The sequence below is a fragment of the Hoplias malabaricus genome, chromosome 13 (assembly GCF_029633855.1).
Source record: "Hoplias malabaricus isolate fHopMal1 chromosome 13, fHopMal1.hap1, whole genome shotgun sequence".
Classification (NCBI taxonomy): Eukaryota; Metazoa; Chordata; class Actinopteri; order Characiformes; family Erythrinidae; genus Hoplias; species Hoplias malabaricus.
This window is the reverse complement of record NC_089812.1, coordinates 31,745,725-31,770,745: the sequence shown is the minus strand read 5'-3', so window position 1 is coordinate 31,770,745 and position 25,021 is coordinate 31,745,725. Positions and strand designations below refer to the sequence as shown.

General features: G+C 40.0%; 1 long non-coding RNA gene across 5 annotated transcripts in view; it reads left to right on the top strand.

Annotated features, from left to right (window-relative positions):
• Positions 1–351: 351 nt before the first annotated feature.
• The window catches only part of LOC136665337 (uncharacterized), a 63,871-nt gene continuing 39,201 nt past the window's right edge, over positions 352–25,021 (top strand). For 4 of the 5 annotated variants that reach the window (XR_010795232.1, XR_010795231.1, XR_010795228.1 and 1 more), the window contains exons 1-2: positions 352–390; positions 781–848. This is a non-coding gene — a long non-coding RNA (uncharacterized lncRNA). Of the gene's footprint in view, positions 391–780; positions 849–1,562; positions 2,286–25,021 lie in introns of those variants that run through there. The other variant, XR_010795229.1, reaches the window with a different exon arrangement.

Below are 25,021 nucleotides of genomic sequence, written 5' to 3'. Positions count from 1 at the left end.
GCCCAGGCCCAGACCAATCACAGCAAATTATTATTTTTTTTTTACTTGCTGGGACTTGGGGCGTGTTGTGGGGTGAGATATTCTGAATAAAATATAAACGAATCCCCCTCCCCCCTGTAACTGTCACGCCCTTGTCCTGTCGTGTCTGTTTTCCCCGCCTTATGCTCACTTAGCACATGGCTCTGTTTCTTATTGTCCCTGTCTCCACCCTTGTCCCGCCTTTGTTCCTCCTCCTCATCAGTGTCCTCGTCAGTGTCGTTTGTAATCCGTCCCCCTTGTTATCTGTCTCAGGTGTCTCTTGTCTATGTAATGTATTTAAGTTCCCTTGTCTTGCTTCCTTCAAGTTTAGTCTGTTTAGCTTTCTTTGCCTGTGTAGTTCTCCCTGTCCAGGTGTGTATTTAGCTCTGTCTAAGATTAGTCTGTTTACCTTTCTCTGTTTAGGTCTCTGTCTGTTTAGTTCCCTCTGTCTAGGTTTAGTCTGTTTACCTTTCTCTGTTTATTTCTGTCTAGGTTTGTCTGTCCAGTCCCCTCTCTCTGTCTAAGCCCCTCTGTCCAAGTCTCTCAGTCTAGGTCTTTCTTGGTCTAAGTATTGTCTTTGTTTTGTAGCATTTGGTGTAAATAAAAAGTCAATGTTATAGCGAGTGCGTCTGCCTCCGTCAGTCCACTCAGTCCTGACAGTAAGGGAACCCTCAGAGCGCTGCTCAAACCCAGTGGCTCTCATAGGACAATAACTAATTGGGGAATCTAAGAAGGAACACCCTATGCTTTATCATTCCACAGGAAATAAAGGCCTGTTTAACCGTGGCATGGTGAGCGACTGAATACAGAGCAGAAGCTCTCCTCTGACGGTAAGTGATTTTTAAACACAACATCTGATCTGAAGTGATATTACAAGTTTACGGTTGTTTAAAAAAAGCGTTTTAAAGAGAACGTATGTGTATGTACGTTTTTGTCTGTAATTACCACAGAAACTTATTTGTAACTCAACTACAAACTCGACTTATGTTTAGTTGTGTAACATTTTTGGTTTGTGTTTACTTTCATGCAGTCTCCTAAATTTGGAGACCTTTCCACCCTAAGAGCTAGCAAATGGTGAGGAAACATCCTCAGTATTTTATTTAAAAAGATATTTTTGGTTAAGATTGTGAAAGTTGCCTGTTCACACAGTGTGTCCCAGGTGTAAAGAGTCAGAACAGGTAAGTGTTTGGTTTGGTGCTTCCAGAGAAAGGTTGCGTGTTAATGGTTGAAAATCTGTGTGCAGGTAATAAGTTCTGTTGGCGTTGTGCAGTGTGATAACATTTGATGCTTTAAAATAGATCATTTTGATTAGAATGTACTTATATGCCAAAATATTAATGAGTGATCAAAATTCAGACTCAATAAATAAATTAATTAAATGATTCTATGCTGATAATGTCCAATTTCATTTGCTATTGGCTTTGAGCAAAAGGCTTTAGGTACTTGTCCAAAGTGGAAATCAATGATATGGTCAATGATTCTTCTGAAATGATTCGTATTAATACAGTTTCCCCTGCCTTTTGTTTCACGGCTTCTGCTTTTAGAACTTCAACACCTCGAAAGGAAAAAATGAGGAAACACTTCTGCGAGAATTTGAATTTGTTTAATGCTTCTCAGGCATGAACACATCAGTGATGCCAGATTCTAAAGCTGGATTATTACTTTTTGACCATTCTCCAATTAATCGCAACGTTACTGGATGGAGCGCCATCACAGATGGGGCAGTTCTGCTCCACAACCCAGGGGAGATTTATACCCATCTGGCTGACGCTTGTCATTGAGTATGATGAGTTTAGACTTGTGTGATTGCTTCAGTGCATCCCATTCCAACGGCAGTACATTTCTAAGGAGATCACGCACGCTGTGTTCAAAATTGAACATGCGTGACCAGAATGAATTAACCAATAATAAAGGCTGTGAAAAGTAAAGAATGAGTGGCCGCCGATTGCTGTGCACAGGCTGTATATTTCTCTCACTCAGCTACTCGGTGGCCAGTCATTATTCAGACACAATGATGTCAGTGCTCCTTAAATGGCCTTTAGTGCAGAGGAGACTTATTAACATTGATTGTGATTTATTTCAAAGCTTTACATTGATTTTGTTTTCATCCACACCATGCCTCACTTTAACCCGTACAATCAGCTTCATGATGAAGCGTTTCCACACTGCTTAATAGGTGAGATTGCTTTACCCTCTGGTCTGATAGATTGCACTAGAGCTGCATAATGGAACAAGACCTACTCCGCTGACTGTTCTCACTCAAACCGAAATTCGAAAATCTCACTCGGGCTCATTGGGATCGTCATCCTTCTCTGTTGTGTGGCCTCACTTGGTTTGCGCTCATGAATGTGCGAACCCTGTCTCTTACACATCCAGTTAAATTAATTTACAATTAAATATGCATTGAATCTAATGTTGTTTCTTACCGCAATTGCTTGCAGCGATTTAGCACCATCTCATAAGAACTTCACATGTTCTCACTCGCTAAACGCACATGAACTCTATTCTGATAATGAGGGTTATGACTCAGTATATGTCGAAGTTATTGGGCACCTTTCTTTCTCACATTTCTTTCACATATATATGTTAATTGGGAGTGTCCTCATTTGCCGTAGCTTCAGCTTCTACTCCCCAGGGGAGACTTTACACTAGATGTTGGAACATTGCTATGAGGATTAGTTAGCATTCAGTGTTAAGGCCTGTACTGATGTTGAGTGCGGGCGGCATGATGACGCAGCAGGTAGGTGTCGCAGTCACATGGCTCCAGGGACCTGGAGGTTGTGGGTTTGATTCCCGCTCCGGGTGACTTGGTGTGTTCTCCCTGTGTCTGCGTGGGTTTCCTCCCACAGTCCAAAAACACACGTCAGTAGGTGGATTGGCGACTAGATGTGAAAGAATGAGTGCGTGTTGCCCTGTGAAGGACTGGCGCCCCCTCAAGGGTGTATTCCTGCCTTGCGCCCAATAATTCCAGGTAGGCTCTGGACCCACCGCGACTTTGGATTTGGAATTGGATAAGCGGTTACAGATAATGAATGAATAAATGAATGATGTTGAGTGCGTAACTGTCCAAGTAATTTAGTGTAGTTATTGTTAGCATACACATCTATCCCTGCTACAGATTGGATGGTGTTAGGTCTTCAGAATGTCCCTGCAGGAGGTCCTGGCAGGCATTGGTAAAGGGTCCAGAACTTTTCTGTGGGTCAACAGAATCATTACCATGGGAGATGAGGACAAATGTTCATGGTTACTGCCAGCCTTTCTCCCATATAGAAGACCTTTAGCTTTGAATGTGGAAGGAAAGGCTTGACAGGTTTGGGGCAACCTGGACCACCTTACCTTAACTAAGGCCCACAGATGTAAATATTGGCAGTGGGTACCTAATGCTTACCATGTTTCTGAGGTGTCTGTCCCCAGCATGTGAATGCCCAGCAAGTCCATGAAGAGTTAGAGTAATAAAACTGTTCTGTTGCTTCACTTAAACTGTAATTCGATTATTTTACTTGCAAGTCCTTCAAAAATATGATCTCACAGCCCATTATTTTGCCCTGAAGTAACTGGATTGGTCAAAGGAAAATCCAATAGTCTTTCAGGTTTTAAAATAAGCAGCAAGTCACAGTAAAATAGTTTTGTGTTACGTAACTAGCAATACATTTGCTCTGGAAGACACTGGAATATTTGAATATTTTAAGATATTGTCGCTATTAAAATGATGAATAGCTAAGCTTGTTGGGTGGCACAGTGGTGCAGCAGGTGTCACATGGCTCCAAGGTCCTTGGGTTGTGGGTTAAAACTTGTCTCAAGTCACTGTCTGTGGGGAGGTTGGTGTGTTCTCCTTGTGTCTGCGTGGGTTTCCTCCGGGTGACTGTCTGTAAGGAGTTGGTGTGTTCTCCCTGTTTCTGCATGGGTTTCCTCCAGGTGCCGCAGTTTCCTCCCACAGTCCAAAAACACAATGTTGGTAGGTGGATTGTTATTCTAATGCGTCTGAGTCTGTGGTGCCCTGTCCAGGTTGTTTTCCTGCCTTGTGCCCAGTGATTTTCAGGTAGACTTTGGACCCACCGTGACCATGAATGAATGAATGGATGGATGAATAAGGCTGTGCTTTTTGAAAGCCCAGAAACTAGTAAGTAAAAGCAGTTCCAAAACAGCCACCTTGATATTTTCTCAATAGAAAGTAAAGCTCACAGCTGTTTCTGAATGGAAATCCCTTCAGGCTTGTTTAGGTGAGATCGGGCCACTCTCCGTTTCAACATAGCCATCTTTATCTGTGAATTTCATCTTGGCATGATTACATGCTTCCGCACATTGCTTATCTAGTTTGTGGCAGTGGAAAGGTGTTATTCATGTTCCCTTTGCACTTCAGAATGATTCAGGAACATGTTTTGATTTCTAAGAATACAATGAATGCATAAAAGACTGGAGGTGCTGTGTACAGGAGTGGAGTGTGGGCATTATTTAATATTTGATGTACAACATTTGGCAGATGCTCATATCTAGATTGGCTTACAGTTTAGAGGTAAGCAAATGTGCAGTTAGGAGTCTTGTCCAAGGACCGTCGCTGGAACAGAATGTTTCCTCATGTGGGGAATGTGAGCAATGTTTTAGGCATGGTGCCAGTATTAAATCATGAGAAGGGCATCAAGTAGGAGATGGGGGAGGCCAGTGCATTCAAAAAGTGACACATACACTATATGGCCAAAATATTAACATGGCCAAAAGGTTTTTTTTGGGAAAATTCTCCCTTGGCTTCAGTATCAATTGTTACACTTCTAGGAAGGCTTTACGGGAGCCTTTACGCAACATTACGCTGTGATTTGGTGGCGTTCAGCCATGTAAACATTAGTGAGGTCAAGTACTGATGTTAGATGATCAGATGTGAATCACAAATGCCACTCCAAATCTATCACTCCAGAGAACACAGTTCCACTGCTGACATATGTCTTTCTTCCCTTCTTTACTATTTTTACATAGATCATACAGAACAGGGTGCACTTTAATGTAGCTGAAATTGTTCATTAGAAAAGGTGTTGGGTTTGTGGACATGTAGTTCATGTCAGTGTTTGAGCGCACATTTACCAAAAGTAGCCTTCTCTGTTTGGAGGGTTTGGCCAGAGCTGGACAATATGGCCAACATTTATATCAATATAGTTCTTAATTTTGGTCAGTACAATACAATCCTGGTAGCAATATTAATAATAGGAAAGCCACAGAAAACATGCCCAGAACTGAATGAAACATGACATAATATACAGGGGTTGGACAATGAAAGTGAAACACCTGGTTTTAGACCACAGTAATCTATTAGTGTGGTGTAGGGCCTCCTTTTGTGGCCAATACAGCGTCAATTCATCTTGGGAATGACATACACAAGTCCTGCACAGTGGTCAGAGGGATTTGAAGCCATTCTTCTTGCAGGATAGTGGCCAGGTCTCTACGTGATGCTGGTGGAGGAAAATGTTTCCTGACTCGCTCCTCCAAAACACCCCAATGTGGCTCAATAATATTTAGATCTGGTGACTGTGCAGGCCATGGGAGATGTTCAACTTCACTTTCATGTTCATCAAACCAATTTTTCACCAGTCTTGCTGTGTGTATTGGTGCATTGTCGTCCTGATACACGGCACTGCCTTCAGGACACAATGTTTGAACCATTGGATGCAATGGTTGTGCAATTAATGAAGATTGTCCACCAGGCTGCTCCAATTTAGCCATGAAACCTCCCACACTACAATGACAGGTGTTTCAGTTTCATTGTCCAACCCCTGTATATTTAAATATTGAAAATGTGTATAAACATCACATTGTTTATACAGCAGCTGGATGAAATTTTGCTTTATTTTAATGAGGTTTAGTGTGGTCTGATGGTTGCTTTGTGTTGGGCTAAGTTACCACTGCCCGGCAGAATCTGTGTCTCTTTGTGAATGTTGCTGTGTCGTAGAACAAAACAAAAAATGTAATCGGACTAGTTTGCAATCAAATACATAGCACTGGAGTGAAAAGAAAGGACTGCGCACTCTAGAAAATGTAGTCCAGGTGTCTGCTGCGGGCCTTGCATTCCCATAATACAGATTGGTATTTGAGCGTTAGACTAAGGCCTGATAAGTCACCTCCGATATTAGAGTAGGTGAAAATGCAAAGGGTATTGCTTCTCATCGACAGAAATCCCACCAGAAGTTGACCAAGATGGAGAGGAAGTGAAACGTTCTATTGAAATTTAAGCTAAGAAAGCTAAGAACACTTGTCAAAAGACAGTAGTCATATTGCAATTTTTAACATGGCTTCTACTTGTGTAAATAGCTTTATTTTGCCAATTTGTGGAGATCTGAAATTCAGCTTGTAAATTAATCCTCGTTTCCTGACTTCAAGCTGCTCCGCAGAAGCTTGACTTTCCACTGTTCAAGTTCCAGTGCCCAGATTATCACAGTCCTAAATGTAGATAATGAACCCAGTTGAACAAGTGAGGTAATATATTAAACTTGCTAGATGATTTATTCTTATGAATGCCCTACATTGGACTTTTGTGCTTTCTAATGCGTGCTCCTGCCATGTGTCCAGTGATTCCAGGTAGGATTATGAAATGGTTGGATTGTGTTAATGCATTTATTCAATCATATTTTCATTCATTCATGTTCAGCTCAATCCTGTGACCTGACAGTGACCTGTTGGGACACGGATAGAACCCAGGATCCTGAGGCCCTAGTCCTTTATGGCAGCTGCACTAGCTGTTGCCCCACTATCCCACCCAGCTTGGGTTCATTTGCAATGGACATGTTGAAGTAATTTTAATATAATCTAGTAAATCTAATATCTAATGAAGTCTAACAGAGCCACATGCTTTCTGTTTTAACCAAAGCAAGATAAACAGGTTTAAATAAAGAAACTCTGCCTAGAGTTCTAGGCCAGTGCAATCAGGATGGAGGCTCTAACTTTAGGAGATGCCTGGCACGCAAAAACTGAACTCACTAAAATAACCTGCTATAATTGGCAGCATCATTAAACAGATGCTTATGAATGTGTAGCTGTGCATTTGGTAGATTACAGAGAAATTCCAGGTGTGAAAGTCAGAGGCTTGCTTTAATATAGAAATCCATATCAAAAGGTTGATTAAAAATGTTTTACTTATATACGCATTGCGACAGTATATGGCCAAAGGATTTGGACAGCAGCTTGTCTGGGATTTGTAGAATGTATTAATTAGTGCTATCAATATTTAAACAGTTAGTGCAGATGGGAATTAACACACGGTTTTATGCTAATTAATATTTTACCAAATTTGGCCACAGCTTCCTCCTATAATTCTATTTTTAAACTATCACTACTGTGTTCAGAAGGTAGATTACATTTGATTTATGCTGAAATGTGTATTATGAGCGGCACGGTGGCGCAGCAGGTAGGTGTCGCAGTCACACACTGGAGGTTGAGGGTTCGATTCCCGCTCCGGGTGACTGCCTGTGAGGAGTGTGGTGTGTTCTCCCTGTGTCTGCGTGGGTTTCCTCCGGGTGCTCCGGTTTCCTCCGGTGCTCTGGTAGGTGGATTGACGTCTCAAGTGTCCGTGAGTGTGTGAGTGAATGTGTGTGTCTGTGTTGCCCTGTGAAGGACTGGCGCCCCCTCCAGGGTGTATTCCCACCTTGCGCCCAATGATTCCAGGTAGGCTCTGGACCCACCGTGACCCTGAACTGGATAAGCGCTTACAGATGAATGAATGAAGGAAATGTGTTAGATATGATAAGTAACTCTCACTTTTAGCCTTCCTTCTCTCTCTCTTTCACTCATTCACTCAAGCAGACAGAGCTCCTGTTTCATTACTAAACTTGCTTAATTCCTCTGTGTTTGAGCCCAGGGCTGCACTGTTGCTAAAGCTATCCCTGTAATTCATAAATCATCAAAACTACATTAAAATATTGTAATAAAGGGTTTCCTATGGTTTGTCTTGTGTATCACACTACACATGTATCTCGCTCCCAAAACTACAAGGAAGTATTAGCATTTACATACATTGATTTCTTTTATTATTATTTTTTTATATATTTTTTTATCAGTACACTACTAATATAATTAGAATGTCATTATGTTGATCTTACATCAAGTCCTTTATTTTACGTTCAATCATCCATTACTAAAAGCTTTAAGCTGAAGAAGGGATAATGTGATTAATCACGACTAATCCTGGCAAATTGTTAATTAATATTATATTTTTTTTTTAATCGATTGACAGCTTTAATTTTAAAATATCGTTATTTGTGACTCCTTCTTTTGAGAAGATTTCAAATCAAATGTTGGAACATAGCTGTGAGAATTTGTTAGTATTTGACAGTGAGGTAGGTCTGTTAATGTTGAACGTCCAAGTCACCCCAATACTATTGGATGGTGTTCCATCACTCCAGAGAACCCAGTTCCACTGTCCCACAGCCTGATGCTGAGTTTTCTGAGGATGTTGGGTTCCTATCAGCACCACTTTAAAAAAATGATAAAAATCCCATCAAACTGAGTCAATTGTTTACATCATAGCCATTTTATTTTACCGACGGTTGGGTAATGGGTGTTGTTCCTGCTTAATGTACAGTGCGTTGGGTTTTCTTCTCTGGTGCCACATCCTTTTTAAGGCTTTGGCAGGAGTGTGGGGTTTTTGTGCTGCAGCTGTACTCCCAGATCTCTCACTCCGTCTTGCATTTCCTGTGGTGGAAGCAAAAGGAGGGAGGGACTTGGAGAGTGAGGGAGAGAGGAGTGATCCTGCTCTCACCCCTTCACGTCACTTAAACAGCACTCAGCACTCAGGCTCACACATTCTGAGGGGCCGCAGGCGGAACCAGGGCCCATTCTGTCTCCAAATTGCGTTCTGCCCTCTGCACCCACGAGCCCCTGCAAACAAAACACAGCGTCTGAAGGCCAGGGCCGAGAACGAGGGGGCATGCTGCGGTGTTCGGCAATTACAGACCACTGTACTGCCATGGCCCAGCCTTTCACAATTTCTTCCTGTTTTTCCACTCCGCACCCAACCACACACACTCTCTCTCCACTTCTTTCTCTCATTCTCCAGACACTTTTCTCAATTCTTCTTGTTCCCTCTCTCTCTCACTACTCTATTCTGCCTCTCACCTCATTTCTTTGCTCTCTGTGGTCCCCTGGTGAAGGGAGGAGAAGGATTAGCTTCCCCCACTCTTCTTCGTCTTCTTCTTCTTCTCCTTCTCTGATTCTCACACTGTTCTAATCCCTCAGGTGTTTCTCTAAGCTCATGCCGCCTGCTGCTCATTAGCTATCATCCCACTCTCCACCAGCATTTCACGCTCCATAAGCTGGCAGTTGTCTTCACTCACAATTTACTATACTTTTGCCTTTAGAGTCCAAAAAGAACCTTTTAATGGATGGCTATACCATAAGTAGCTGCTGTAATTTTAAATGATTTTTCCCAAAAATAAATAAATAAATAAATGACACAAGGTGTAGCTACCAGTGTTTATAAGAACCATTACTCATTATTCGTTCTGTAACGTGCAAGTCAAGTATCAAACTGAATGAATATGCTCCACACAGTGGGTTCCTTACACGGGGTGGCCATCTTTAAAAAGGCCTAGAACAGAATGTTTACATCCCAGTCATTGGGTGTCAGTATAGTAACCTTCATAACACAGAGAAGAATCATTGAAGAGAACGAGTACTCCTTCAAATTTAACTAGGTTTTTCACAGCTGCACATCACATACTCTGCATTACAGAACTGTCACCTAATATGAAGGGTTTTGATTTATTAGTTTATGTATTTCATAATTCATTTTCTGCCTTGTGTTTCCTCAGAATTATACTTAAATTTTTACTGGTCTTTGCCTTTTAAACGAACACCAAGAGTTTTTTTTATAAAAAAAAAAAGAAAAATGGCGGATTAGCAATGACAGAGGCTATATTAACCCCTTACAGGTCAGTGGAGCATCACAATGATTTTCATTGACCACATTCATATTATTTTGCGAATGCTGAACTGAGCGACAAATAATGAACGTGAACGTGAGCGTCCTTCACACTCATGAGATTGAATGCCGTTCATATTTACAGCATGCCGCATGACATCAAGACACAGCCAAGCCTGGCTAATGCTAGCGGCATTTTCTTAACCATTTGAATCCATTTTTGAACAAATGGAAAGTTTTTGTGCAGAGTGTGTGTGCCTGGTTTGAAAAAACAAGTCAGGACATCCACCACGTCTGCATCGAATTTAAAACGACTCATTGAGCTAAAGCATCAAAGCAGGTTTGTGGATTACATGCGAATTATTGAAGTCACATTAATTAAAGTACAGGTTTCCCCATTCATTAAAATAAATCCATGTTGTGGTAGTGAACTACTGCATAAAAAAAACACATTTACAATCTCAGCGTTGGTTTAAGCCATTGTTAGTGAGTGCGGTATATGATAATATATTGATTTTGGGAATAGCAATGATTTTGTGCTTGTGATGGATGGGTAGAAAGAGGTTCTATTGAAAAAGAATAGCAGACTATTTTTTGAGGGAATAAAAAAAAAACAATTAAACTAGTTCAATTTTGGAACTAGTTTTGGAATTTTGGATTTTTTTTGGAATTTTGAACTATGAACGTGAACTAGTTCATTTAAATTAGTTTGAACTGAATTTTGAACTGGTTTATTTTAAATGTGAACTGGCACAAAACTGAATACTATGTAAAGTGGCTTTAAGTCTGATACATGTAAGTTACATTAGTAATTCTCAATTGCCATGTGGTATTCAAAATCCAGTACCTTTTTTAATATTTGTGCTGTTTTCTTTTTTGTACTTCAGCTTGTGTTTACAGACCACATGGACTAGTTGAGTATAAACAAATTTTCATATCAATACTTACATTCTACACCAATTCTGTTATAAAAAAAAACTAACAAAAACTAGGTTTGTTTTCCATTAGAGAAGTGTTTAAACGGCCGTATTATAGCATTAGCCACAGTGTTTGAAGTACATCATGGAATCCACATTTTAAATGTTATATGTGGAGTTATTTTTGTGCCAACTCCAAAGACTTAATAATTCCCTCTATTTACACAGGTTAAGAATCTCAAGCTATGATTAGACCTTGTGCATCTGCACCATGAAACATAATGACAGTTATGACAAACAGCCCATAACAGGACATGTTGAGTGGTGAATTTTAAGCAGAAAGAAAGGAACACTTTATAAATGTGTAGAAAATAAATTATTTACAGTAGTGAAAACTCCCCCATTCTGCAGTAACAGCCTCTCTTCCTCTGGGACGGCTTTAGACTCAATGTCAGAAGATGGCTCTGGATATTTGTTTACATTTGGATCACAAATGCTAATTAATCCCCAAGATATTGGATAAAGCTCCATCTCTCCAGAACTGGCAGTTTCATGGCTCTAGAGGGGCTTTATACTCCTCTGATCAACTCTTGGCATTGAGCCCGGTGACCCTAAGCTTATTTACAGCTGCTCCTGGGGGTCACGTGTTCACATGTTCTCATAGTCCAAAGCAAAACATTCTCCATGTATCTCCATTTTTGTGGCTTTGTAGTTTATTAAATCGTTCGAGGGGGCAGGGTGGTGCAGCAGGTTAGTGTCGCAGTCACACAGCTCCAAAGACCTGGAGGGTCTAGGTTCTAGTCCCACTCCGGGTGACGATCTGTGAGGAGTGTGGTGTGTTCTCCCTGTGTCTGTGTGGGTTTCCTCTGGGTGACTCTCTGTGAGGAGTGTGGTGTGTTCTTCGTGTCTGTGTGGGTTTCCTCCGGGTGACTGTCTGTGAGGAGTGTGGTGTGTTCTCCCTGTGTCTGTGTGGGTTTCCTCCGGGTGCTCCGGTTTCCTCCCACGGTCCCAAAGCACAAGTTGTCATAAGTGTCCGTAGGTGTGAGTGTGTTTGTGTGTATTGCCCTGTGAAAGACTGGCGCCGCCTCCTGTATTCCCGCCTTGCGCCCAATGATTCCAGGTAGGCTCTGGACCCACTGCGACCCTGAACTGCATAAGCGCTTACAGACAATGAATGAATCGTTTGATCACAGCAGCTGTCCTTCAGATTGGGTGGAAAATTTCATGATTAATGGACCAATAGAAATGCATCAGAATGACTTGGAGTTGCATCTTTTTTACAGTGACTTCCATTGAAGCTTAATACTTTTTCCTTCTCCTATAATAAATTTTCTTTGGACAGTGACAGAATGTGTGGACATACAGCATATGTTTCCTCATTGTACAACATGACTTACATATGGCTCAGCCAACTTCAGTTATCCTGTTTGCTTCATGTAAAATTGTCCACTGTTCAAACTGCAGTAATTACAACCATGGATCTTTCAGCGGCGCGTTACTGAAGACCACACTCCTCAGCAGAGCCAAAAATGAAGTCCTTTAAAAACTGTTATTGTTCATGTATTCTGCACTCCTGCGCTAATGGGAATTGGGGCGAGCGCGCATATCTTAATTGTGAGCGCTCGTAATGAATGCTGAGTGCCATTAGCTCTCTCGAGTTGTTCTGTTATTGTGAGAATTGAAATATGAGAACGCTATTACACCAATAGACCAGACCAGCAACACTCAATCACAATCCTGCGCCGAATTTCGGTGACGAATATGCTTTCCTCCCCGGGGAAAAAGAAATGAAAATGAATGCACATTTCTGCCTTATTAATCCTTGTATCTGCAAATCATTACATCGCAATAACCCAAAGCTAGCAGCCCCTTCCCAGTGTGTCTCCAACATGAAGCCTGTGAGGGCTAAAGTTCACCAACATTAATCTTAGTCAACATTTTAATGGACTGATATGCATTTCCAATAATGATGTCTATATTTTTCTGCCCCAGACAGATAGTTAGACTGCGCAAGATAGACAGCGCTATTTTCACAAAATAGGCCCATGGATTAACATTAAGCATTAAGCTGGAGTCCGTATAATTATGCCAAAACAGACTGAGACTCCTCTTTGCTTCTTTTAGCTCAGAGAAAAAACCTAATCAGATTTATCGCAGGCTAGCTCTATAATTATTTACTCCATTAGCCATTAGTGGCCCACACAAAGTGCACTGGCTCGCAAAATTAGAATCCTTATCTGAATGTTCCAGAAACTTCACTGTATCCTCCAACGGAATGTGTAAATTTAATGGGATGTGCCCAGCGCAGAAGGTTTTCTTATTTCCCTTTTTTAAAGCAGATGTTAAGGACATTTCAATATCATATATAGCACTGGCCACTGTTTAAGTGTTTGTTCTGTGCTTGCCCACCATCTGGGTGGGAATCAACAACAAAAAAAGCATCATTAATGGGACGGTTTAGCCGCTACCGTGACCTGTAATAATTATATACTTATGATCAACTGTCATTTTTCAATTTATCTTCAATTAAAAAAAATGTTTTCACTTGTTTGTATAATGTTTATACAATAATTTTTAAAATCCAGAGTTTACACCACTCAATATTCATCAGACGAATCCCTGTTCACGATCCCTGCTCTCAATAATGTGATTTAAATGGAATTCCTTTCAGAGGCTTAATGTGGTTATACAACGGTACGTTTTTAAACTTCTCTTTTGTTCGTCAATTAAACTATTAATATAACATCTTTTCATCTAAATGATATTGATATATTTAGTAGTTCTTAAAAAAAAGTCATATCTTAAGTGTTTTAGATGTAACTATACATATTTGTTTCATTCCGTACACACAGAAATATGAATATGATAGTAGGCCTTGCCTCCATCTCAACCCACCCTTCCGCTATTGGCCTGCTGTTTAAGCCCCACCCCAAACGAACAGGATCGATTCTTTAGATTTATGAGTAAGAAGCCTGATCTCATCCGTTTGTGAGTTTCTTTTGAACACTGCAGTTTCAAATCAGAAGTGCTCAGTCATGACTAGGGCTGGGCAATTAATCAAAAATTAATCGAAATCAACATTCAGTACCTCTAATCGACATAATCTAGTGTATTATGATTATATTGATAATTTTTATTCTGTTATGTCCCCACTGTGTGTTCATGTACTGTCCCTTTAAATCCACACTACCCAGCTGTAGTCACATGATTCTGCCCCCTATCTGCCACATGGAAGCAACCTAAACGCTGAGGCCAACCGAGGTGTATAATAACGGCTTATACACCAAGAGTGGCAGATGGTTCTGGGGGAGTGCAATAGTCTCCCTGATGGTGGATACGGCCAAACACAACCACCCCTAAACATGAATAAAAGCCCTCCCTGACCTGAACAACTCAAACCCCCAAATAATCCCCAAAACAGTAAACAAGGGAGCCGCAGTGCATGCTGGGAGCTCTCCTGTGAGTCCCAGCTTTGACAAGTCTCTGATCACTGTCACAATACTTTATTTATTGATTCTTTAAAAAAGTATAGTGCCTATAGAGCTGTGTGGTGTCTGATTCTATATAATGTACCTTTTTAGATTTTTATTGTATTTACTTTAAACAAACGGTCACTGCAGAATGGCCAAGTGGAGGTCCGTCTCATTACTTCGACTAGCTTCACTGCTCAGCAGAAATGTAACGTGTTTTTATTATTATTATTTTTTTTTCATTAACCTGAGAACTGTATCATTTATATTCTCCCTCGGGTTACTTACAGTGAAGCACTTGAAGATGCGATTGGTGCTTCTCACAGCACTGCAGGGTTTTTCTTGAGTGCATTTCCTTACTGTGCCTCCAAACTTTCCACTAAATATGGCTACTTTCAGTTTATTGTTGGCTCTTAGTTGCTATTATATATGACCGTGAAGCCCTTTTCTTGTATTCAACCATATTTTGATGTAGTGCCCTTAAAATCTTCCAGTCAGTTAAAACCCTGAAGGCCCAGATTACTCTAGAACAGGGCTCTGGACGTGCCATGCCTACGCACTTTGTCTGTTTTCGCTGCGGAGCTTGAGCGCAGATAAAGACTAGTCGTGAGTGCTTCGTGATTGTAGCCATGAGCGAATCTTTTGAGTGCTTTAGCATCTGCCCTCTGGGATTGTGAGTGAAGGCTATGAAATAAGGAGCGTGATGTGAGTGGGCTTCCGACCCACATTGCAGATGTAATATCAACAGCTGGTGTCCTTGAAACATGAGAGAGCCATATCTTCTTTATAATGTATATCTGAACTAATTGACACTAGAAGTGGACATAAAGGAATATGAATGACTGTGTGAAACTGAAGGACAAGGCCTCTTTACTCGGCAGAATACATTTTAAAAGGGCTCTCATTTTCTCAGCCAATGCCTGTTTACCTCTCTCCAGAAAAACAGCAGTGAACAGCAGAACTTCAGTGTGAATGCTCTCATTTTTGTTTTGGCTAGAAATGATTATGCTTTTGGTCAAATAACAGGTTTTGTTTATTTGTGAATAAGTGGATAAACAAACACTATGATCAAATCCATATATAAGGAGAACAAATAAAATATGTAAATTCACTATCACTTTTTGATAAACCACTATGAACTAAAATGCTTGTGTTAAATTACTTAATACTTGAGAAACGCTGGAGTTTATAAAAGCCCAAACTCTATTTTGTCTCTTGCACTGTGAAATAAAATAATAATAAACAAGTGTAGTTATTGACACATTTGCTCTTAGAGGCTTATGTCAAACAGATACAACTTGAGTGTGACTTGAGTCCATTTCATGTGACTGGAGTTCACATCTCTGAGTCACACAAGTATCACGTTTTAGTAAATTAGTGTTTTAAAAATAGTTTCAAACACTGTAGAATGTGTGTGTGAGAGAGAGATTTGGCAGAATCTCTATGGAGTTGCTTCATGTGGTGCATCAGTAGGTGTCATGTTTTAAAACAACAAGTCTTTTGCGGAAGTTTTTGGTGGCCATTTCTACCCATCAGTGAGTCTCCCCCAATTACTTAGTCAGCTCCAGGATGGTAGAAATGAATGTGTGCCTTCTCCATACAAAACTGAGCCAATCCACCTCTTCTTTCAAACGGCTGCTAATGCTGCACCACTGAGGAGCGTGGAGGGGAACGAAAACTGCCCAGACCTTTCACATAACCAGGTAGACACCTGAGCTAGCTAGCACTGTGAAGACAGAAATGGTGTGTGGGGGTGGGACTGGAATGTCTATTTTACTCACTTAGAAAACCAGACCAAATACTTTCTCTAGGATGTTTCGTCTCAGTTGGCCAATGAATCAAAATCAAAGGGTGTGATGTAAAATTCATAAAAATAAACCATTCGGAGGTTTGTTTTTTGAGAAGGAAATAAAACTGTAAAAAGCAGTTTGAGGAAACTTCAGTTTATAAGTGTTAATAGAAGGCTACGTTTCCTCTCCAGCTAGTGGGGTGAGAACTTCTACCTTTACAAGTGAAGAGTCTAGGGACAACACGAGATAGAACTGTTAGCTGGAATTTGCAATTAAAACAAAACCCAAAGCAGGATACATAATGGCAGTTTATATTCAGGGCTTGTGACGTGTTGACTCATTTCATCAGCTGGCTGACAACTGAAAATGTGAAGGGTATGTTAAAAAGAAGAAAACAATTATAATAATTATGCAGCAGACTATCTTTAATAAGGCCATGTCCCATCTCTGAACCCAGCTTCAAACTGCTCTCCTAAAACTGGATCCAATGTCACTCGTCTTTTATCTCACACTTGATAAATCTCTGATCAGTCCATTGTGGCCTGAATGGTTAAGTATTCTTTGACCTGATGAGAAGACACTGCTTATTGGTATAGAAAAAGACACAGGTTAGATTCATTCAGGTGGGATTGAGGTCTCACTTAAATTCTGCTAGGAGCATTGCTGTAAAGCCAAAGAAAAATAAGGTCCCATGTTTTGACAGTTTGGGATCTATTATTGTGGACATAATGCAACCCCAAAATAAGGCAGAAGACTGTGGTGCAGACATGTGTGGGCATGCTGCAGTTTTCATGACCAGTGGCAGAGGCAGTAATCTGGAGAAGAGCAGGGAACTTACAAAAATAAGTGGTTGGATTAGACGGCATGATCAACAGATTTGTGTAGGCATGTCGCTGCAATTTAACTCTTGACTGAAATTGAGCCTGAGCCAGCAACACAGAACAGTAGTAGTTTTGTCTTTGTAGGGACCGTAAAGGAATTCATCATAATACAGTTATTTATAACAAAGTATTAATTTTATTCTCATCGCCGTACACAATAATAATAAAAAAGATAAGAATATGCGTTGTAATTATCGTTGGTCTTGTTAAGAATAACTTACAATTACGAGTATTGTGTTGTTTTGATAATAAGTACAAATTCAAATTACAATTACAAATTGTTGTTTTTGTTGTTGCTCCGGTTTCCTCCCACAGTCCAAAAACACACGTTGGTAGTTGGATTGGCGACTCAAAAGTGTCCGTAGGTGTGAGTGTGTGAGTGAATGTGTGAGTGTGTGTTGCCCTGTGAAGGACTGGCGCCCCCTCCAGGGTGTATTCCCGCCTTGCACCCAATGATTCCAGGTAGGCTCTGGACCCACCGCGACCCTGAACTGGATAAGGGTTACAGATAATGAATGTTTTTGTAGTATCGCATGGTTGTCCAAAACATCCAAAACTGTATCTTATAGAGGAAGGGGTATCAAAAAATCTTAATTTTCAGTGGAAGTCAATGTAAAATGGTTTCAGTGCAAGTCATTTTGCAGCATTTCTGTTGGTCCGTTCATCATGAAATCACGCAATGTGAAGTATAGCAGCTGTGTTCAAATGATGTAGTAAACTAAAAACCCACACAAATGGAGATACGTGTTTTAGATTGAACAGTGATGATGTATTACATATCATTATACATTATATAGTGTAACAGTTATAATAAAGTAATTATAAGTGGTTTTTGGTTAGGATTTAGTGTTTAGTCTCATGTAGAGCTCTTGTATCCCCACTCAAATCAAGCCCTAGTTTGTTTTCCGTTTCCTCTGGAGTAGAATAATTAGCCCAATTTTGATCTTACCATTCTTACCAAAGTAAAGTTACACAGTTTTAACACACACCTCTTGTTTTAAATGTAGGAAATTCCACATCTGTCACTGGAAATGATCTGAATCTGATCTTGGAGGATACTGATACGCAGGCCTGCTGGTTTAAATCATGAAGGGGCTCTGTGGAAAGCAGTCGTAAAGAGATAATCAACAGGAAGGAGATATTTCCAGCAACTGTTCATTTAAGAAAATGTTTTCTTTCTGCCACTTGCCGCTCAGCAAGTGGGTTTAGCGAGGCATGATGACTTGGTGGTGCATTGCCCTCCTCCATAACCTCCTTCCCTGAAGCCAAACTGGCACACACTGGACTTCATTTCTCAGAAACAGTGGTAAATATTCAGAGATGGGTCTCAGTTAAATGCCTATTTCAGGTGTCTGGTTCAACTCGTGCTAAAAGCTCAAAGATGCAGCCCTTTTTAGAGGCAACAACAAATAAGCAATTTTCTGCCTTTACAAGCTGACAGCACAATGCGGCCTGTGTCAGCAAATTCTGTTGTGGCTACAGTTTAGAAAACACGATATTATAATTTGCTATCTTATAATGCTAATGACTAAACTTTTCCTCCTTGCCGGAGGGACACCAAACACCTGCCAAGTACTTTTTTCTTTTCTCCCCCCCACCACCACCCCCAACTGCATAATCAAGAATGCATTAGTTGGAGGGAAAAAAAGGTGATCTTCATAAAGCTAGGACAATGAAACCTTCAAAGGCATTGCTTGCTAAATGAGGAGTCCACAGAGGGCTGGCGAAACTTTTCAAAATGTTTAAAGTGCCGGAGAAAGGGAAGTGATCAAGATGAATTATTTATCGAATGTGGAGGATAGTGCACATTCATCTCAGGTTCTGTTGATAAACTATCCTTGAATTACGTCTGACAGTGTCATCATGCCTAAAAGTCAGCTTCACTAGTTTTCCTCTTTATTCTCATGTGGTAGTCCTTCTTATTGCTAGAACACAGAACCACAAAACTGTGGTTTTATGCAGTGTAATGTATTATTTTACTGACTACATAGTGTGTTTGAACACAGTCCAGATAACACCAAAAACACGCAATAAATGTCTCTTAAATCTCACATCGTATTGTTACTATTAGACTAAGAATGTAGCTTGAAATCATTGGCCTCTTTTCCATGGCAGGGTCAACTATGTCTTACACTACTTATATTGGGCGATCCAGGCCGGTTTGACCCCCAAAATCCAATTCGTTTGACTGGCCTGAGTGCTCCGTAACTTGCCTTGGCACAGTACGGTTTGGGTTAAGTTTAGGACAGTCCTTGAACTGTCAATGTGAGTGCTAACCGTTTCAGGGCACAGACCGTGATGTTGGTGCCCTGATGCTCACTGTAAACACATGGTGGCAAAAGGATCATTCACATTTGTTACTGTTTTGCTCAGAGAAAAGTCGTCTTACATGCGCGGTACGATTTAAAGGAAAATGCCTGCGCTGCATAATCAATAAATCTATGAAACATGAGAGCCCAAATAAGTCAGAATAAGCCATAAAGTACAAACCTGAGCTCTAATGTGCTGTACAAAGGCGCCTTTATTCATAAATGAAAGCCACTCTGACGTAAACCTGCTCGGGCTCGGAACATGTAAATGCAGGCCAGAGTGGGGTGGAGGACAACCTTATTCCAGCAAGTACACAATTAAGCCAACAGTTCTGGCCCCACTAGCCTCATTAGTTTCTTTACCCATTGCTAAATCAGGAGCTGAATCTGTGAACCGACCAACCGCAACATTCGTCACGGACATTACAAGGACTTTATCCTGGTAGTGCCCTAGTAAAGACTCAAGGTGAAGTCCGAGTCAACGCATGCACAAAGTCGAGGGAAGTGTTCCGGACTTTCATTGTGCGATCTGATGCAGAATATTCTCACTGTGAGCTGCATGTGTGAAAGACAACTCCAGGACATTTCCGGCTCTGACATTCTCTGGAGATTCTCTAGAAATTCCTTGGAGTTCATGTATGAAAGGACCATAGCATTCCACTCTGTGAATACCGAACTTTGGCAGCCAACAAGACACTTACCTGCAGACTCCTGAAGGATATGTGGCCAACCTCATGTGGTCAGGTTATAATATGTTATATAATAACGTCAGAAAGCTTAAAGGATCAATCGGCGGATTCCTACGTCATTTAAACCCTCCCACAGAATGGTTCTGTGGCCTTGAGTATGGTTTGCTGAATGCACACAAACACTGCGGAGCCTGGTTTTCTCAGCACGGTTAGCTACCCACCGAAATAGTTAGCATCCATGCTCAGAACCATTTGGCCCTGCAGGGGACAGAAGCCATTTTCAGTTTGCTGAGATGAAATGTGAAATCAGACATTTTTAACCAAGAACTACAGTATGCAATGTATTTGAGCATCGTAAAAAAACAAATGTTAAATATACAATAATATTGAATCTTGTTGAGCACAGAAATGAGCTAACTGATAACATTAGAAACCCCATAGGGACGCTAACAAAAATCCAGCATTATTGTTAAGGGTCTGTGTTTATGGACCATGTTTTGACAGTGATGGCCCGACCTGAAGGGTTTGCTCTAATTGCTCATTTTACCACTGACGCATGCTGCAAATTTATTTCTTTTTCTTTTTCCCCCCTCAAACATCACATCCACGTCACACTTCTTTTTAAACAAATTCCAAAGCCCAGACACCTGAATTTTCTCTTCACAATGAATGAATGTATAATGAAGGAGTCAGGTCTGACACAGTGTCAACAGATTAGAAATGGTGCAGCCTACTGTAAAAGTGTTTAATATTCTTTCACATGTCTTTCGAACAGAGAAACAGACTGTACCCAGTAAACAATTAGTCGTTGATTTAACGTTGAAATAACTTAATGACTGCCGTCTAATCAACGTTCTCTTAAGGTTGAAAATGAAAGTTGAAAAGTCGTCCAAACACAGACATTGAAAAGACGACTATTAGACGTATTTTGAACGTCCATTGACGTTATTAATTGGTCCCGAAATATATTACTTGTCTAAAATGCGTTTTGGGCGTCCACTTACGTTATCGATTGTTCACCATTTAACTAACTTATTAAGATGGATTTTGGACGTCCATTGATGTTTAAAATATGTCCTTGACGGACAGACTACTTTTAGACCTATTTTGAACGTCCAGGGACGATCCTTGTTTACTGGGTAGTGACTGCTATTAAAACTCTAGAGTACACATAAATTTAAAGGACACACCCCACCTCATTCCTTTAGTCCCTCCAAGCTTACTGTCCACTCCCTTAAATTAAAGTACATTGTTGGTGAACTTTATTGTATCATCAGTTTATTCCTTTCTTAAAGTTTTCACAGCATTCTGTTGGTTAATGTTGATATGAAATCAAGCATGGGCTGCCACTCCATTCGAGTTATTATTATTCGTGATAATGACGTGCGTGATGCTGTATTTTGACAATGTGTCCATCCAAAGTCCATGGACTGTGTTCATATCGTCCTGTTGCTGCCTGTTCATTCTTGCAGAAAACGTCAATTTAGTCTTTCAGCTTTTAAGATCACTGTTATCAGTCCGTCAGTCAGAGCATGGATAATGCACAGCTTAATTACATGCATATCATTTTGGGATTTTTTTTTCCCCCACACTTTAGGCAGACAGCTTCAGTGTAAGATAACGTCATCTGCCTCTTAATTATTTCTTCATGCTACATTTTTAAAAAAAATTGTTATTATCATAATGATAAAACGCATGCAGGTTAATGCAAGGGCAGCACAACAGGTCCTGGTGTTGTGGCTTCAATCCCAGCCTTGGGTGACCCTCTGTGAAGGGTTTGGTGTGTTCTTCAGGCTCCAGACTCCACACAACCCTGAACATGATGAAGCATTTACAGAAAATATATGGAGGAATGAATATTAATATGAATCCTGCTTCTTTTTGTAATAGAGCTTTTATGACTGTGCCAAGCAGGAATAAAAACAATTCTAAATGAGTAAACGGCAGCTGCATACACTCTTAAGTACCCACCTAATCAGTGAATTTAACACACTTTATAATAGTAGTAAATCACTGTAGTCTGTTGTAGTTCATATTGCTTATAATTTAATTGTGCCCTTTTACCTGCGTTTCTCATGACAGAAGTTCAGGGAAATCTGAAGATGCAGTGTTTGCTGTGCAGATCAGTCTTAACAGATCAAAATGTTATTTTCTCCGCTCAATTATGTGCAGGATTTGTGCTGCAGCCAAACCTGTTTAACAACATTACATTTCCCTGAAAGAAGCTAACACAGCCTGGATTGTCTTTATTTTAAAGTCTAGTTGTGTTACACGTTATGATTACTTGCTAATGGTACATGTAGGGCTGGACAATAATTTAATATCAATAAATATTGCAATATAAAATGTTTCAAAACCAATGATATTAATTCATTTATTATCTTTAACCCTTATCCAGTTCAAGTTTGCGGTGTGTCCAGAGCCTACCTGGAATCATTAGGTGCAAGGCAGGAATACACCCTGGAGGGGGCGCCAGTCCTTCACAGGGCAACACAGACACACATTCACTCACACCTTCAGACACTTTTGAGTCGCCAATCAACCTACCAACGTGTGTTTTTGGACGGTGGGAGGAAACCGGAGCACCCGGAGGAAACCCACGCAGATGCAGGGAGAACACACCACACTCTTCAGACAGTCACCCGGAGCGGGAATTGAACCCATAACCTCTAGGCCTCTGGAGCAGTGTGACTAACCCTAACACTAACCTGCTGCGTCACTGTGCCGCCAAAACCAATGATATGATTTACACCATTTCAGTTTTTCAATAAATATTAATTACAGCATCTGCCACTGACTTATGGTTTTACAGGGTGCTGCTATCCATTAATTGCACTCCGTTTTAAAGTTTAATTTAAAAATATTAATATTGACAAAGCCGAGTGGTTATTTGATGATGTCATGTTGCTTTCGGTTCTTGGCAGTTTTTCTGTAACATTTTATTGTGTTTATCGATGTCTGAATTATATCGTATTGACTGAAGTTAAGAAATATATTGTGATATACTTGTTGGCAATATCGTTCAGCTCTAGGTACGTGCTTAATAGGGAACCACAGTCATGTTAATGATAAAACATCATTTAACTGTAATCTGCATTGATGAACGAGAAAACATTACACTGTTTTTAATTCTGGCCTTCAGTGTACCTCTAGCAGTGCCTTCTAGATATTAGTGCTTTACTAGACAAAGATTTGGAAAGAAGAATTCATATGAATTGTGTTACACTTGCTCTTGCAGTCGCTGAAGTTAAAGCAGTCTGCTGAATGTTTTTCGTATCATCCAGGGGAGTCTTAGCTGTTTGAGCAAGGTTTTTTTTATATGATCATCTGGAGTGGTGTTTTTATTATATTTAGCTTATTTGAGTACTGTTAATATGAAATAATATCAGAGCCTTATTGGATTCAATGTGTAATCAAGTCAGATGATGTTATGAAAGTGTGATTTAATGAGACCAGGAAGAAGAATTAACAAGGTAAAAATATTTTATTTAATGTTAAGATAAAATTAAACAGCAAAAATAACTCATTTGAATATATTCTTAAGTAATATCCTGAGCTCAACAAAAGATCTACAGACACCAACCAAAGTTTCTGGATCCTGGAGTTTCTAGAAATAGCTTTACTTTTTCAGGAAGGTGTGTTGAAAACGTGGACTTCTGATTGTTCTGACAGTTCCTCTTATATGTTTCTTTACCTCAGGCTTGTGCTGGATCCACTGAGGGAATCAACAACAATACAGCAACACAAAGGATGATATTGAAAAAAATTGATCCAGCCAAGGCATCCTTATTGCTTTGGATAATAACCAATTGATTGCAACAACTGAGAGCAGAAGCACTTGATTGGTGTGAAACGGAGGCTCCTCAGAGAGTGTCAGCACACAGAAACACACACACACACATCAGCTCCAAACCTTTCACACCAGGAGCTTCTAGCTATGGGTTCTACACTTAAAGCTTTGTCTGAGCATTGGTACAAAAGTGGAAATTAATGAAAATGTTATGTGTAAAGCAACAGATTACATTTGAATCACGTAACTGTATTTTTGAAATATATATTTCGACCTAGCGATTTAAAAAATAAATAAATAAATAAAAATTCAGTAAAGATTATAAATTTTAAGCCTCAAGATGGTGATTAGCTGGTGATCTAATGTAGCAAACTAAACAGCTAAAATATGACATATATACCCAGTGGTTTTAGGTTGTTCTTTTTAATGTTTTCTCTGTACGTTCGCATATTACAATAACAAACGTGACACAAACCCTGCTGCTAGCCTAGCTACATATGTAGCTTAGCTATGCTAACAATATGCTAAGAAATAAGAACATTTGTGCACAAAACCTAAAGCCATTGCGTAAATGTTATGTTGTGGTTATGCTAACTGGCTAATTTAGTCATACAATGTAAAAGAGCACTCCATTAAACCTAGTGCTCCTGTGATGAATTATGTGTCACATTAGATAATTTGGCTTATATAAGGTTATATTTATACATGTCGTCTTTCTGAAAGTGAATGCAAACATTCAAGCCCTTAAATGTACTTTTTAAAAATTATCATCCATTAATTCATTCATTAATTATCATTAAAAATTATTATTCATTATTTTGTTGGTTCGTTGTCAGTAGTAGTAGTAGTTTTTGTATTTGTATTGAGCAGCACAGTGGCACTGCAGGTAGTGTCTCACGGTCTTACACCTCCAGGGTCCTGTGGTTGTGGTTTTAAGAAATATATGGGCAGAAAAATCTGGAATGATCCAGTGCAGTTTCCATCCACTGCACTTTTGCGAATCCAGCTGCCATTGGCTTTGTAATCAGTGTTGGCATTGAAATGAGGGGGAGGGTTTTTGCTTTGATTAAAACAAACTTTTTAATTATTATTTTTTGTTAAACAGTCATTTACAGCAAAAATGCACTTTATGTTAAGCTTTTTCTAAATGTTTTAGAGGACAGTAAATAAACGTTGTGTGGTCACTGAATTTTGCCAAGGGCTGAATGCGTACTATAATGTACACATGCTCTAAGATGAGCCCCGGACACCTCATTGTT